Genomic DNA, 15,269 nt, shown 5'->3' with positions numbered 1-15,269 from the left:
AGTTTGGTATATGAGTCATTGATGAATCAATGGTTTGCTACCACCCTTAAAGAGTGCCTTTTGTTGTCTCAGTCTCAGAAATAACTACAGAATCAGTGTTCAACCACTTGTCACTTTCTTTTCACCATCAGTTGTGTTTTTTTGTTTTTTAACACACCTGCCCCACATGAGAGTTGAACTCACAACCCTCAGATAATGAGACTGACGCGCTGCCTACTGTGCCAACAAAGCTATGAAAGCATCAACAATGGTTAGGAAGATTTCTGAAATACTAACAATTTGGTCTTTAATCTCAATAAAAACAATGTAGGTGGAAACCTAGTATGTACTCACACAAAGGCTAAGATCGACCCTAGATGCTTTGTCATGACCTCAGGAAAAGGCCAGGACAAAAGACCGTGTGCAAAGGTTGAAGGAAATGCGAGAATATGACCACAACAAAAGAAATGATAATTCAATGATGGTGGTAGTCAGTTTAGTCAGTGGTGAATGTGTGTGCATGGATGAGTGTGAGGTATGGTGTCAGCGATTTATGCTGGACAGTGTAAAACTAACAAAGATGAGCGGGAGAGGTGCTGGACTGAGAGCACCTCTAGGGCAATCACAGATGCACAACCAACAATAAAACACTAGTGAGTGAATGCGTTCAGAAAATGAAGAACATTGTTCAGAAAGCTTAATGAAGCTTCATTTGACCATAACTATTAACTACCTGAACCTGGTAAAAGGTATGAGGTACTCATGCATAGCTAGCTAGTGATTTATCTACTGTAAACTCTGTCTCCCCCACCTCTTTTTTTTTTATCCTTGTTACGTCTCGCCAAGAAATATTATGCTTTTGGGTCATCCGTCGATCTCTACATCCAAAATTCTTTATTAATCCCCAAAGGGAAAATCTGGAAAGAGTGATCCTTTGAGCCAGATTTGAACCAGCGACCTAAGGATTTCAGCTTTATGCTTCTACAGTCCTCCACTCTACCAAATGAGCTATCGAAGGATGATAATATATATACTTATACATCCCATTCTTGTGAATGTGATAACACAGGACCCCCTGGAGGGAATTTCTTCAGATTTTGCAAACACTATCACATGAACTCGCAGATCAATTGACGAGTATCCCACCCAGAAAAGAGATTTTAGACCTGGAACGAGCCTGGAACGTTCATTCAGATGATGAGGGAAAAAGCAAGTCAAGAACAGGTTTTAAAGAACTTGCCACAGACAGTGAACACAGCAGTAGATATGTCTACTGTGTACAAACACATGGTAACTTTACATGTGTTGACAATAAAGATGCTCACAAATCTCTGTACTTGCCATTAAGTTCCTTGCTCACATTCATGTCCTCTTAAATACAAAGAATTGCTAAGTTCTTTATACCTAATATCATGTCTCAGACATTTGTTCCAGATTAAAACATTCGCTGTCAGAAGTGGGATTTGACCCCACGCCTCCTGTGGAGACTGCAACCTGAACGCAGCGCCTTGGACCGCTCGGCCATCCTGACTGATACAACAGACATCCAGTAGGACCTATCTCAAAAATTATAATATAGTAAATTAAACATGTCATGATATAGTAGGTTCTCAGTCATCCATGTCATAGTTAACAAGGGAAGGTTTCTCAACTGTCAGTCCAAATATGTGGGCGTTCATGGAGACATGGAAGAAAGTCACCAGGGTGGCAATGTGCTTGACAATGGCAATACATTGCGCAGGATGTTAAGGCTATTTGCAACACAGGCTAAATCCTATGGTGGGAATCAAGATCCACCAATGTCTCTGTCCACAATGTCCACCTGAATCCAGAAATGTCCCTGCCAGATGGGAAATAGACTGACAATTGGGTCAACATTGTGCAATTATCTTCAAAATGTCCAACTGAGTCCACAAATATACCTGCCGGATGGGAAATAAACTGATAACTGTCTTTGTGGTCTAAACGTGTCGAATATTGCCGTACAATGTCCACATTGAGTCCAGATGTGTCCGTTTTGGTTCCTGATCCATGCTATTACCCCAAAAGTGCACAACTAGGCCGAGGGCAACTGGACTTGGTAAAATGTCCTCCGCAGAGGTTTTGTCTCTCATCCAAGACACTTCTTTAGTGTTTTTTTTTACACATAAAGGGTTGGACACACTGCCCACCTACCCACCCATATCTGAAAATTCAACGCTGTGGGGAAAGGGGGGTTCCAAAGCTAATAGACCATTCAACCAGAAATTCTGATGCACTATACTGGCCCATTCAGGATGAGCACACATTTCAGTGATACCTAATTTTTATGGTGATTACGAGACTGAATGCAAAGTGTGTATCCCCCATGTAACTCAAAGCTTATCACTTCCAGTCAATACTGTCAATTTTTGAGCTCCTTCCTATTACCTTCCTATTATTATTATAATGATTATTTATTCTCAGTGTGACTCCCAAGACATATGAGAAGTGTTTTAGAGAGGAAAATGGCTTAGGTTTTACTGCTCTGTCTGGTATCAATACATATCTGTAAGATTCATGTTCCGTTTTATTTATTTGTCTTTAAGGTCCTACAACCATTTTTAACATGCAAGTGACCTCACTGCAGCCCAAATCTTCTAATAACCCAGTTTGTCCTAAAAAATGATGTTCACATCTTGACTGTAGACAACAGGGTTGATGTTTACAAGCTTTTTTTATCAAATAAATCCAGACGGACAATGAACTGTAAAAATGGACACAAGCTGCATTGTCCAGTGATGGTGGTATAGTGGTGAGCATAGCTGCCTTCCAAGCAGTTGCCTGGGTTCAATCCCTGCCGTTGCAGTAGTTTTCATTGTCTGGTTACTTGCTTTATTGTCAAGAAGTAACCAGAAAGCTTACTTCCCAAACCCGATTTGATAAAACATTAGATCTCTGTTATGGTACAATTAAGGGAGCATGTCAATCAATCAAGCTGCCTCCACGAGGATCCACAGAAACGGGCATTGCACTACGATTTGCACTTTGCCCGTGTCTGGTAACTACTAATAACCAATTGAAAAGTTTATGAACATTTGTGCAAAGAGGTAAAATGCTGCTTTTCAGGTTGTCGTGGCCGAGTGGTTAAGGCGATGGATGCAGGTTTGAGTCCTGCTGTCAACGAAAGGCATTGTTTAAGAGACAACCAACATTATTTCGGCATAACCGACATGTATTTTTCTTGCTTTACAACTTTTTAGGAATATTTCAACATACTTTTAAGGAAGTGACTATGACTTTTTATGTTTTTGTCGACATACTATACTATGACGTTTCATGAATTTTTAACATACTATACTATGACTTTTTATGAATTTTTGACATATTATACTATGACTTTTTATGAATTTTTGACATATTATACTATGACTTTTATGATTTTTTTGACATACTATAGTATGACTTTCATGATTTTTTTTGTCATACTTAACTACAACTTTTTATGAATTTTTGACATACTATACTATAATTTTTCTTTAAAAGGGGAATTAGCTCAAATGGTAGAGCGCTTGCTTAGCATGCGAGAGGTAGCGGGATCAACACCCGCATTCTCCAGAGGACTTTAGATTCTTCTTGTTTTGCAACAAGAACCATAAATCTGGACTTGTTACGACATACTATACTACAACTTTTTAGGACTATTTCGACATATTATACTATGACTTTTTGTGACTTTTTATGAATTTTTTGACAACTATACTATGAATTTTTATAAATATTTGTACAACAACAGTATGACTTTTTATGTTTTTTTGAAATACTTTAGCATACTTTACTTTACGACATACTGCACTACGACTTTTTAGGAATATTTATACATACTATACTATGACTTTTTATGACATTTTATGAATATTTTGACATATTATACTATGACTTTCATGATTGTTTTGACATACTATAGTATGACTTTTTATAAATATTTTGACATACTATAGTATGACTTTTTATAAATATTTTGACATACTATAGTATGACTTTTTATGAATTTTTCGACATACTATACTATGACTTTTAATGACATTTAATGATTTTTTGTCATACTATACTATGACTTTTATGAATTTTTTGACATACTACACTATGACTTTTATGATTTTTTTCAACATACTATGACTCTTTTTGTAAAGGGGGAATTAGCTCAAATGGTAGAGCGCTTGCTTAGCATGCGAGAGGTAGCGGGATCAATGCCCGCATTCTCCAGAGGACTTTAGCTTCTTCTTGTTTTACAACAAGCACTATAAATCTGGACTTGTTACGACATACTACACTACGACTTTTTAGGAATATTTCGACATATTATACTATGACTTTTTATGTTTTTGTCCTATGACTTTTATGACTTTTTTGAGATACTAAACTATGACTTTTTATGACATTTTATGAATTTTTGACATGTTATACTACAACTTTTTATGAATTTTTGACATACTATACTCTGACTTTTTTTGAATATTTGTCATATTATACTATGACTTTTTTTGAATATTTGTCATATTATACTATGACTTTTATGATTTTTTGACATGTTATAATATGACTTTTATGATTTTTGTCATACTAAACTATGACTTTCATGATTTTTTGTCATACTATACTATAACGTTTTTAATAAATATTTCGACATACTATAGTATGACTTTTTATGAGTTTTTCTACATACTATACTATGACTTTTTAATGACATTTAATGAATTTTTGTCATACTATACTATGACTTTTATGAATTTTTTGACATACTACACTATGACTTTTATGATTTTTTTCAACATAATATGACTCTTTTTGAAAAGGGGGAATTAGCTCAAATGGTAGAGCGCTTGCTTAGCATGCGAGAGGTAGCGGGATCAATGCCCGCATTCTCCAGAGGACTTTAGATTCTTCTTGTTTTACAACAAGAACTATAAATCTGGACTTGTTACAACATACTACACTACGACTTTTTATGTTTTTGTCGACATACTATCCTATGACTTTTATGACTTTTTTGAGATACTAAACTATGACATTCATGATTTTTCCGTCATACTATACTATGACTTTTTATGATTTTTTTGTTATACTAAACTATGACTTTTTATGACATTTTATGAATTTTTGTCATACTAAACTATGACTTTTATGAATTTTTGACATGTTATACTACAACTTTTTATGAATTTTTGACATACTATACTCTGACTTTTTTTTGAATATTAGTCATATTATACTATGACTTTTTTTGAATATTTGTCATATTATACTATGACTTTTATGATTTTTTGACACGTTATAATATGACTTTTATGATTTTTTTTGTCATACTAAACTATGACTTTCATGATTTTTTGTCATACTATACTATGACTTTTATAAATATTTCGACATACTACAGTATGACTTTTTATGAATTTTTCGACATACTATACTATGACTTTTTAATGACATTTAATGATTTTTTGTCATACTATACTATGACTTTTATGAATTTTTTGACATACTACACTATGACTTTTATGATTTTTTTCAACATACTATGACTCTTTTTGAAAAGGGGGAATTAGCTCAAATGGTATAGCGCTTGCTTAGCATGCGAGAGGTAGCGGGATCAATGCCCGCATTCTCCAGAGGACTGTAGCTTCTTCTTGTTTTACAACAAGCACTATAAATCTGGACTTGTTACGACATACTACACTACGACTTTTTAGGAATATTTCGACATATTATACTATGACTTTTTATGTTTTTGTCCTATGACTTTTATGACTTTTTTGAGATACTATACTATGACTTTCATGATTTTTTTGTCATACTAAACTACGACTTTTTACAAATATTTTGACATACTATACTATGACTTTTTATGATTTTTTTGTTATACTAAACTGACTTTTAATTACATTTTATGAATTTTTGTCATACCAAACTATGACGTTTATGAATTTTCTACATGTTATACTACAACTTTTTATGAATTTTTTACATACTATACTCTGACTTTTTATTACATTTTATGAATATTTTGTCATACTATACTAGGACTTATATGAATTTTTGACATGTTATACTATGACTTTTTTTGAATATTTGTCATACTATACTATGACTTTTTATGAATATTTTGACGTACTATACTATGAGTTACTACGAGGCTTTGAATTTAATTAATTTGTGGATGAAAATATATTTCAAACTGAATCATTGTTTTTTTTGACACACACACACACACAAGCACACGCACACAAACAAGCACACCCACACGCACACACACTTTATGAATAAACCTCAGATAGTTCAACCTGTTTTATTAGGAAGTTGTTTTACACTCTTTCAAAGTAAAACATTCATGCAACAAAACCTAAATAAGGTGCTCGGGTTTGAAAACTGATGCAAACAGAAAAATAAAAATAAAACTGAGTTCTTCTGTTCTCCAACAAGAAATAAGGAAGAATAAAAGGATCTGTCTCTGTCTTCATGATATCGGGTTGGCAATAATGAGCCAATCCCTTATTAAAATTTTTATCAACACCCTTCACTCTTTGCAATTTTGCTCTGACATTGTTTATTTTAGAAAATTGTAACCAGCATTAAGTGAGGAGTTTTAGGTCTGTGTGAATGTGGGCCGAGTATTTACCTCGGCTGAACTTGTGAACATCTCTTTGGCATATTCACAGTCTGATCAAGTCCAGGTGCTGGAAAATCTGTGATTCACGTTTTGAGGGAATGGGATCTGCATGTGCTTTCTTACCAGAAAGTTTCTGGAAGTCCAAATGGCATCTTTAATGGCGGCCAGGGTGAGCCACTGATTTGCAAAGTTACATGCTGGTATCTGTTTCTTTGGCCTGACGGATGGACAGACGACCCAAAAGCATAATACTTCTTGCCAAGACATAACAAGAAACAAAAAAAGAGGCGGGGGGGACAGAGTTAAGCCCTGACACAATAGAGAACTACAGACAAAAGTTATGAAAAAGTACCAAGTGTGACCAGAAGAATTGGAATAAAACTAGAACTTTAAAGTACAAACCTTTCTTCAAGAAGTCTTTATTGTGCTCACATTGAACCTCATTTCTGAAACGTGCATACGACCTAAAACCGGCGTAGGACGGGCGTACGCCGATTCCTACGCAAAGTTCGGCAATGTATGTGGAGTGCATAGGTCTCCACATACATTGCTTTTATTAAGATTGAAGACCAAATTGTTAGTTTTTACGAAATTTTCCCAACCATCGAAAGTGTTTTCATAGCCTCGTTGGCGCAGTAGGCAGCGCGTCAGTCTCATAATCTGAAGGTCGTGAGTTCAACCCTCACACGGGGCAGGTGTTTAAAAACACAACTGATGCTGGAAATACAGTGACTTTCAGGTGGTTGAATACTGGCAATACACATGAATGGAAGTTGTGATTCTGTGGTTATTTCTGCGATTGAGACAACAAAAGGCAATCTTTTTTTTTTTTAAACGATATTTTTATTCAAGAAAGGTAACACTGTATAGGATGCATATAAATAGAATATCTTGAATTGGTTTAACATTACTTTGTCAATCAAATCCCATCCACCCACCCACAACAACCACTTACTGCCATTAAAATAATTAAGGATAATAATAATAACGATAATGAAAATAAGTACATAATAATGAGAAGAAAAAAAAGAAAAAAAGGAGAAAGAAAAGGGGGGGGGGCACTCAACACTCTTACATTATACATGCCTGTAGCTACACATGGTTGAAAAAAAAAAAAAAAAAACACATCAGGGCCCTGTTGTCTTACGGGAGAGTATTGAGCTTATCAAAATACAAAATCAACGGGTCCCATATTTTGTGAAATTTACTAATTGAACCTCTGGTGAAGTACTTTTTTTTCTAATTTCAAGAAAAACATTAGTTCACTGAGCCAGACAGACCTTTAGGTGGATCAGGAGATTTCCACTGTAAAGCTATTCTTCTACGGGCTAACAAAGACGCAGCAAAGCAAAAGCATTCTTCTTATCAGTGGGCAACAAGATCTCATTAATCAAGACTCCAAAGATGGCCATGTCTGCAGAGGGTTTCACTTTGGTATCAAAAGCATCATTCAAAATGTTGCAGACTTATGACCAAAAATCTCTTAGTTTAGAACAGGTCCAAAACATATGCGACATATCTGCTGGTGTAGAATTGCAGCGCTCACACCTATCTTGAATGTCAGAATAAATTCTTGATAGTTTGGATTTTGTGCAGTAAATTCTGTGAAAAACCTTGAACTGTATCAAGCTAAGACGGGCACAGGATGAAGTGCCATTTACTCTAGTCTGAGCGCAGTCCCAGACTGCATCAGTGATGTCCCTCCCTAACAAAAGGCAATCTTTAAGGGTGCTAGCACACCAATGACTCATCACAGTATAAAAAAACGCAGATGTGCCTTCATTAACAATGTTGTGTTATTAGGTACAGGAAGCCACACGTCTCCATGAATGTATTTCTTATCATTTATTTTCAGTCTGAGTTACAAGATTTGCAGTGAACGTTGTATTGTCCAGCAGAAAGGCAACAGGTGTGTTACTTTTTGACTATGATTTATATTGTAGCAGTGCAATCATTTTGCCCAGGTTTGATTTCCAGCCACCACAGTTGCATTTACAGGTTTTGAAGCCATATACAACATTAACATTACATGTTTTACCCAGGTTTCTTCTTTTATTCAGTGATATTTCAATTTCCTTGCGGGAGTCATCCCAAAAGGATTAATAAAGATAAGTCTATGTCTATCTCGAAAAAAGTAAAAAAAAATCTGAAAATCTAACCCTCAGTGGTAGAGCACATGCTTTACATGTATGAGGACCTGGCATCTCCAGCAGGTATTATGGTAGAGTCTTTAAAAGAGCTGCAACAGATATTACCTCCTGTGGTAATCTGACTGGTAGGGTTATAGAACGTAGTGGTAGACTAAGACCTCCTGTGACACAAACTAAGAGGTATGCTTTTTTCTTTTATACCTCAGACTATCAGACAGCAAAACAAGCACTTTAAATGTAAATGTGCTGTATTTATATAGCGCTTTTCCAGTCTTAACAACTGCTCAAAGCACTTTTACATCTACAGGAAACATTCACCATTCACACACATTCATACACTGTGGCCGGGGCTGCCATACAAGGTGCCACCTGCTCATCTGATAAACATTCATACACATTCACACTCCGATGCACAGCACCGGGGGCAGGTTTTTCTTTTTACATTCAGTGTTTTGCCCAAGGACACTTCGACAATGACTGCATGGGCAGGGATCGAACCACCATCCTTCCGATTGGCAGGCAACCGCTCTACCACTGAGCCACGGCCGCCCCGTACATTTTTAACAGTTTCTATTTTACCATATTTATGTACTTGCACTGTAGTATATTTGTTGTATTATACTCTGGTTTTATGGGTAATACGGTGGGTATGAGCACTGTAGTTTCATTTTATGGACGAAATAAACTTAACATGTCATTAGGTTTACTCTACAGCAGGTGGAGACATTTCACGTCAGACACTTGCAGCAACAGACACTTTGTTAGACATCAACAGACTGGAAATAGACTTAAGTTGGCCAGTAATTGTTGCTTTTTCATCTTTGTTGTTATTTTGTGTGCCTTTAATGTCACACATGTGGATATTATGAAATAAACTGCATAGAAAACCTTTCTAGCAAGTTTAAAGGTTCCATGGTGTAATGGTTAGCACTCTGGACTCTGAATCCAGCAATCTGAGTTCAAATCTCAGTGGAACCTAGTTTTTAAGCCACAGCACAGGTGAAAAAGATCAACCTTTCAACTTTCCAAATCTAGTTTAAAGTGAGCTTACAGGTTTAATGTCCTTGGCCATTTAGACTGAAAACAGTACGTTAGTGGGGGCATGTTGAGGAGTCACCTGGTTGTTAATGTAATTTAAGGAGCTCCAAATTTGACAGTATTGACTGGAAGTGGTGGGCTTTGAGTTACATGGGGGATACACACTTTGCATTCAGTCTCGTAATCACTATAAAAATTAGGGATCACTGAAATTTGAACTTGTGTTGCTGCAGTCAGAGTATACAGTGCTCATCCTGAATGGACCAGTATAGTGCATCAGAATTGCTTGTTGAATGGTCTTTTAGCTTTGGAAACCCCCCTTTCCCCACAGCTTTCAATTGTCAGATATGGGTGGGGGAGTGGGCACTGTGTCCAACCTTTTCTGTGTAAAAAAAAACACTAAAGACGTCTCTTGGATTAAAGACAAAACCTCTGCGGAGAACCTTTTACCAAATCCAGTTGCCCTTGGCATAGTTCTGATCTTTTGGGGTTTAGCATGGATCAGGAACCAACACATCTGGACTCAATGTGGACATTGTACGACAATATTTGACACATTTAATCCATGAAGACAGTTATCAGTTTATTTCCCATCTGGCAGGTGTAATTGTGGACACAGTTGGACATTTTGAAGATAATTGCACAATATTGACCCAATTGTCAGTCTATTTCCCATCTGACAATCAGAAAGGGTGATGCAACAAGAAATTACCAGTCCAAACCATCGTGGTAAGCCTCACTGGGTGTCCAAACTAAAATGATAAGAGGCAACTTGGTACACTCCTTACCGATGTTTATATCTGTATTCACAATGCCCTTTAAAACACCAGCCAATCACAAGTGTTACATGTGAATAATCATTGTGTGATTAATCAGGAAGCTCACATAAAAGATGTTGCAAGGTTACCAAATGTTTAACTTTACAACCCGTAAGCTGTTGGAACCTTGGTCCTTCCTTCAAAATGTGAATTGAAGATATTCCAGTCCCAGGACACGTAAAGCAGAGCAGAGTGGCGCAGCGGAAGCGTGCTGGGCCATAACCCAGAGGTCGATGGATCGAAACCATCCTCTGCTAATTGCTATCTGGTCTACCACTACGTTCTATAATCCTACCAGTCACCATTACCACAGGAGGTAATATCTTTTGCAGCTCTTTTAAAGACTCTACCATAATACCTGCTGGAGATGTCATGTCCTCATACATGTAAAGCATGAGCTCTACCACTGAGCTAAATCTCCTGAAGATTTTCAGATTTTTTTACTTTTTTCGAGATAGACATAGACTTATCTTTATTAATCCTTTTGGGATGACTCCCGCAAGGAAATTGAAATATCACTGAATAAAAGAAGAAATCTGGGTAAAACATGTAATGTTAATGTTGTATATGGCTTCAAAACCTGTAAATGCAACTGCGATGGCTGGAAATCAAACCTGGGAAAAATGCTTGCACTGCTATGGTATAAATCACAGTCGAAAAGTAACACACCTGTTGCCTTTCTGCTGGACAATACAACGTTCACTGCAAACGTGGTAACACAGACTGAAGCAATTCTGGGACATGGATGCACACAAATGGAAAGATAAAGGAGAGAGGAGCTCAGTGTGTCAAAGGAAGTCCCCCGGCAGTCTAAAACTATCACAGTGTAATTAAGAAAGACAGGGTAAAGAGAGGAGCCTGGTTGGGCTAGAACTCTCCCCTGCTGGATTGAGCTGTACTGCACCGCCTTCCTCTAGTTTTATATTGTGTTATGTTTACTCTTAAATGTGATGAGGGTGTCTGCGTAAACTTAAGTACACAAGGTCAGACCAGACGTGAGAATTTTTGCAGCCTACGCTCACGTTCAAATTGATAAATGACGAACTTTGGGTGGGAATCGGCGTACGCCCGTCCTACACCTGTTTTAGCACATTTCATAAATGAGGGCCCATGTCAACACAATAAAGATTTCTTGAAGAATGGTTTGTCTTTTATAGTTCTAGTTTTTTTCCAATTCTTCTGGTCACACTTACTCTCTCTGGTTGCACTATTTCACATCTTTTGTCTGTAGTTCTCTATTCTGTCAGGGCTTAACTCTATCTATCCCACCTCTTTTTTATTCTTGTTATGTCTTGGCAAGAAGCAATATGCTTTTGGGTCATCCGTCCATCTCTACATCCGAATCAGAAATTCTTTATTGATCCGCAAACATAAAATCTGGAAAAAAATGCTCCTTCGAGCCGGATTGAACCAGCGACCTAAGGATTTCAATTTTATGCCTCTACAGTCCTCCGCTCTACCAACTGAGCTATCGAAGGGAGATAATGAATGCCTAAGCATTTCTTGATCTTTCTCTACAGAAAACAATTAAACTTTCACCGGAGACTAACTTTGATCAGTTTGCAGCCTTCAGTCTTTACCTCGCCAAACATCTGTGAGAGAGAGAGGGTCAGAAAGCTCCCTTGATTCCACTCTGAAATCCAAACGACAAGGAAGCAATTTCAAACAGCGGGGTAAGTTAAAGGTTCAATTCTGTTGGATAATTATTTAAATTGGACATTGAGACGGTTTGTGAGACAAATATTGACTGTGATTTAACTGAGGGATTCGGTGAAAGTTATCTTTGTTTTGTAAAACTTTGGGTTGTGTACAAAACAGGAGAAAAGAGAAGGTATTTTTTTTTCAATTCTTCTGGTCACACTTGGCACTATTTCACAACTTTTGTCTGAAGTTCTCTATTCTGTCAGGGCTTAACTCTGTCTACCCAAAATCTTCTTTTTTATTTCTTGTTATGTCTCGGCAAGAAGTTATTATGCTTGTGGGTCGTCTGTCCATCTCTACATCAGAATCAGAAATACTTTATTTATCCATGAGGGAAAAGAGGGTTCCTTCGAGCCGGATTTGAACCAGCGACAAAGGATTTCAACGTATGCCTCTACAGGCCACCGCTCTACCAACTGAGCTATCGAAGGGCACCAACATGTATGAAAGCATTTACTATTCTTGTGAATGTGATGACACAGGACCAAATTTTGCAAAAACATTCACAAGAACTCATAAATCAATGATGAGATTTTGGGGGTCAAAGGTTCAATGTCAAGGTGACTGCGTCTTCATGTCTGTCCATCCGATTCTTGTGAATGCAAGATCTCTGAACCTCTAGAGGGAATCACTTTTTTTTTGGTATACATAACCACTTGGAGTCGCGGATGAACTGATTTCGATTTTGGAAGTCAAAGGTCAAGGTTACTGTTTCATCACATCTCCAGAACTGTACATGTATTTCTCCTGAACTGGTGTATTTGGTTATTGTAAAGCCCCAGTGGCCTAATGGATAAGGTACTGGCCTCCTAAGCCAGGGAGTGTAGGTTCAAGTACTGTCTTGGGTGATTTTCAGAGTGGCAGAGTGGCTCAGCGGAAGCGTGCTGGGCCCCTCTTTCATAATATCCACATGTGTGATATTAATGGCACACAACAATCACAACAATTATTGGCCAACTTAAGTCAGTTAGTTAGCTAAGCGTTCAGAGAATGTGGGAAAAAGCAAGCCAAGAACAGGTTTTAAAGGACTTGCCACAGACAGTGAAGACAGCAGTAGATATGTCTACTGTGTACAAACACATGGTAACTTTACATGTGTTGACAATAAAGATGCCCACAAAACACTGTATTGGCCATTGAGTTTCTTGCGCACATTCATGTCCTTTTAAATACATAGAACTGCTTTATTCCCAATATCATGTCTCAGAAAAACAGTAGATGTCAGAAGTGGGATTTGAACCCACGCCTCCAGTGGAGAATGCGACCTGAACGCAGCGCCTTGGACCGCTCGGTCATCCTGACTGATCCAACAAATGCTTTGTAGGACCTGTCTCAAAAATTATGATGTAGTAAATTAAACATGTCATGATACAGTAGGTTCTCAGTCATCCATGTCATAGTTAACAAGGGAAAGTTTCTCAACTGTCAGCCCAAATATATGAAGCATGGAGACATGGAAGAAAGTCACCAGGGTGGCAATGTGCTTGACAATGGCAAATTCCTAAACGCATGCACACCACTGTATGCATGTATACCTGCAGCATTTCAAATGAGGCCAAGAAAAAAAAGAAACAGAGCCATATTCACACAAAAAAAATAATTTACAGCAGAGAAAGCCCCATTTTAAGGACACAAAGCAGACCTACAATGAAAGTGTAATTGCACTGCTTTGAAAATAGTAAGAACCTTCTTCATTACAAACTGACGGTGCAGTACTTGATCCACATGGATCCACTTGCTGTCCTCGGCTGTTCCTCTCTCTGTCCCATTTATGTTTTCTTCCCCTATCACTCTCTTCTTCATCCTCCTCCCCCTCTTCTTATCCCTCACCTCTGGAATATCCCTCTCTCTGTGTCAGAGCCCTCCTTTCATCACACGCCCTCTCTCAAACTCCCAGAACTCCTCTGGCTCTCCCTCTTCCTGCTCTCCAGTCCCTGATTGTTTCTCTCACTGCTGTTTTTTCTCACTTGTTGTTTACTAGGGCTCTATACCGCTTCCTCGTTTCATGATAAATATTAGAAGAAGAAAAAAAACGTAGGGGTATGCATTACATTTCCTCCCCTTACTCAACCTGGCATAAAGCCTGTCGATTACTTTACACAAAACGTAGTTATTTGTTAACGCAATGCAACAGCAAAGACGGATGAAGTTACGTGTTCAAAGTACTGACGTCCCGTACTCAAGTAGAAGTAGACTTATTGTGTAACAAATACTCTGGTAAAGTAGAAGTACTGATTTAAACTTCTTTACTCAAATACAAGTACAAAGTACAGGCTTGGAAATTTACTTAAAGTATGAAATAAAAGTAGCCTTGCTGATGTTATAGAGAGCCGGGAGAAACTTCAGTGGACATTGAGAAAAGGCAAGGCCCAGCTTTTTTTATAGCACATTTGAGCAACAGGGCAATTCAAAGTGCTTTACACAAAATCAGTTAAACAGATAAAAACACTAGTTAAAACAGTTAAAATCATAAGCATAAAAACCGGTTAAAACTCATGAATAGACAGTTAAAAAAAATAGACACATAAAACACAAGAATAAAAGTTACAGTGCAGCATAAGAAATTTAAAGAAATGAGCAGTCATTTAAAGAAAGGCAGCATCAAAAAAGGAAGGTCTTCAGCCTTGATTAAAAGAACTGAGAGTAGCAGCGGATCTACAGGTTTCTGGGGTTTAGTCCAGATATGAGGAGCATAGAAACTGAAAGCTGCTTCACCCTGTTTAGTTTGACTCGGGGACAGAAAGTAGACCTGTCCCAGATGACCTGAGAGGTCGGGGGGGTCATAGTGTAGTAGCAGATCAGAAATATATTTTGGTCTAAAACCGTTTAGTGATTTTATAAAACTAGCAAGAGTACTTTGAAATCAATTCTTTGAGACACAGGAAGCCAGTGTAAGACTCAGAACTGGAAGTGATGTGATCCAGTCTCTTGGTCTTAGTGAGGACCTGAGCAGCAGCG

General features: G+C 37.6%; 5 non-coding genes across 5 annotated transcripts; all 5 read left to right on the top strand.

Annotated features, from left to right (window-relative positions):
* The first annotated feature begins 3,482 nt into the window (after nt 1-3,482).
* Nucleotides 3,483-3,555, top strand: trnaa-agc (transfer RNA alanine (anticodon AGC)). Its single transcript has one exon. It is a non-coding gene; the product is annotated as a tRNA-Ala (tRNA).
* Nucleotides 3,556-4,130: 575 nt separating this feature from the next.
* trnaa-agc (transfer RNA alanine (anticodon AGC)) lies at nt 4,131-4,203 on the top strand. Its single transcript has one exon. It is a non-coding gene; the product is annotated as a tRNA-Ala (tRNA).
* A 590-nt stretch (nt 4,204-4,793) lies between these two features.
* Nucleotides 4,794-4,866, top strand: trnaa-agc (transfer RNA alanine (anticodon AGC)). Its single transcript has one exon. It is a non-coding gene; the product is annotated as a tRNA-Ala (tRNA).
* A 2,359-nt stretch (nt 4,867-7,225) lies between these two features.
* trnam-cau (transfer RNA methionine (anticodon CAU)) lies at nt 7,226-7,298 on the top strand. Its single transcript has one exon. It is a non-coding gene; the product is annotated as a tRNA-Met (tRNA).
* A 2,362-nt stretch (nt 7,299-9,660) lies between these two features.
* trnaq-cug (transfer RNA glutamine (anticodon CUG)) lies at nt 9,661-9,732 on the top strand. Its single transcript has one exon. It is a non-coding gene; the product is annotated as a tRNA-Gln (tRNA).
* The last annotated feature ends 5,537 nt before the right edge of the window (nt 9,733-15,269 follow it).

This window comes from Etheostoma spectabile, unplaced genomic scaffold, assembly GCF_008692095.1.
Source record: "Etheostoma spectabile isolate EspeVRDwgs_2016 unplaced genomic scaffold, UIUC_Espe_1.0 scaffold00001516, whole genome shotgun sequence".
Classification (NCBI taxonomy): domain Eukaryota; kingdom Metazoa; phylum Chordata; class Actinopteri; order Perciformes; family Percidae; genus Etheostoma; species Etheostoma spectabile.
Note: the sequence above shows the minus strand (reverse complement) of the source record. Positions and strands in the feature narration are given on the sequence as shown.